We start from the raw sequence: 2,410 nt of genomic DNA on the forward strand, positions 1-2,410 counted from the left end.
ATGAGATAGATATATATGTACATATAGACATCGCTAAAAATTAAACATAAATATTAAAAATCATATTTATTTTATTATTATAGTTTTGGTATAATATAAATTGTAATCTAATAACTTTTTTGTAGAAATTCTTAAACTATATTTATTTAATAATTTTGTAATTATAAGAGTATTGCAAAAGTAAGTAGAACGCCATCTATGTTTAGTGGCTATTTATCTTTTCCAGCTTACGTGAAAAGCTTCGTATAGTTTTATCGTTAAAGGATAGATGGCGTATCTATCGGTTATGTTTGTGATTTGTAGTTATAAATTGTAATTGGGGGAGAATGGATTATTAGTAATGGACGTTAGTAACTCCATTGCTAGCAATGTGCTCTGTCAAATCTACCTTCACGCAGTTTCCCTGGAAATCATCTTGACTGATTTATTATTGAAATCTTCATGATGGGCCATCTGGCCTACTTCAACTTCACCTATCATCCCCCGTTGGTATCCTACCAGTATACCGATAGTCCTGGCATTGATTGGACCATTACTTCTTTTCCGCAGATGTCGTGACAGGCAACTAAGGAAGCTACATTTAATTAATGAAACTAAAAAATTGAATCTATGCAACCACCTTGAAGTATCAACATATAATAAAATACTGGTAACACTTCCTTTATGGGGAAGGTGTATGTTCAGCATCGGACAGTTAAGGGCTAATATGACCATTAGTTTTTGCTCTGCAAAAATAAGAGTTTGTAATTGTGCATCAAATATAAATTGGTAAAACCTATAATGTAGCTATTGCGAATACCCGCATAATACACAATTTCTTCATATCTAAAATGTGTCAAATATTCACGAACTAATTTAAAAAATGTTTTCTAATTTTGTTGTATACATTAAGTACCAATGGTGAGTGTTCATCAACTGTGTTTTAATATAAAATTGATTTATTTTGATAAAATATCAAGAAACCAATGGGAGACTTCGTATTAGTTTTTTTTTGCTTAGATATCTTTTTCCTATTCTAGTTTTTACCGTGAAGCAGTAGTGTTGCTTTGTTTCGGTTTGAAGAGTGGGATATAGTAGTGAAATTACAGAGTACAGAGGCATAACACCTTAGTCCTCAGGAATGGCAACGTATGAAGGGAAATCATTAGCCATAATAACAAGCCATGGACATAGTATACTGTGTTAGTACACTCTGTTATGTCCATGGTACTGTTCATGTCTATTGACGAATATAAGTTGCGTATTTTTTTTTTTAAATATTACCATTATTATTATAGCATTACCTTTCTTTGATAAAAACACTTTCCTATTAATGTCATTATTAATGTTAATAATCAACAAGGAAGAGTTTGAAATAAGTTTTGTTAGTGGTTATAACAGAACTGTCAAACTATGTTCCCTAATTTCATCTCTATGTTTGGATCGGGAGTTAATAGGGAATGAGTAATGCTGAACATATCATACATAGCGCCACCTAGCTTCAGACTAAGTAGTGCCTTACATTATGAGTATTAAAAAAAAATAAGAGAGAGAAAGAGAGAATGAGGAACAGCCTCTAAAAAATGAAGCCCAGAGAGAAATAAGGTAGAAAAAGGTGCCACGCCAACATACACAGACCACCCGTGTATGTCGGCTTAAAATCAAATGACTCGGAGGTGGTAGCCTCCGGGGTTGAAGCTGGGGCAATGGGGTACGCTCCGAGGCGTCTACCTTGCCCACCTTCCCAATCGGCGGGACAATGAGAAGGCCTGATTAATTAGGTAATTATGAGTATTATACTAGATAATTGAAATATATATTTAAATACTTTTTCCTGTAAATATGTACTAATTATGCATAGAAAATACCCAAACCAACAAATAAACATGCACATGAATACAAATGTTTGTGTTATGCGGGGATCGAATTCGGACCTGTCGGAAGATTAAGCAGTATCTTGTGCCATTATATCACCAAGATCATCAATAATGTTCTTTAAAAAGGGTATTTTAAGGTTCCTTCGGAGTTCGTAACGTGGACGTGATACCCTTAGTGTTGCAGGCGTCAATAGGCTACAGTGACCGTTTACCATCAGACGGGCTGTATACTTGTTTGCCACCTTTGTCGTGAAAATAAATCATATAACATTTTCATTATTTTATTGTTTTATACCACTGAGGTGGCAAACAAGCATACGGCCCACCTGATGGTAAGTGGTTACCGTAGTCTATGAACACTTTTGTTACAATATTGTTACAATAAATAAACCACTAATGAAAAACCAGCGTAAGTGAGTGTAAAATTAAAATTTAACACCCACTATTCAGTATGTAAATAGATAAAAGTATTAAAAATATTTGTATACCCAACTGATGCGTATTTGAGTGAGTGTTTGCTGTTTGCGAACATTCGAATGAGCATAAAAACCAGC

Source organism: Galleria mellonella, unplaced genomic scaffold (genome assembly GCF_026898425.1).
Source record: "Galleria mellonella isolate WM207_F2 unplaced genomic scaffold, CSIRO_AGI_GalMel_v1 utg99, whole genome shotgun sequence".
Classification (NCBI taxonomy): Eukaryota; Metazoa; Arthropoda; class Insecta; order Lepidoptera; family Pyralidae; genus Galleria; species Galleria mellonella.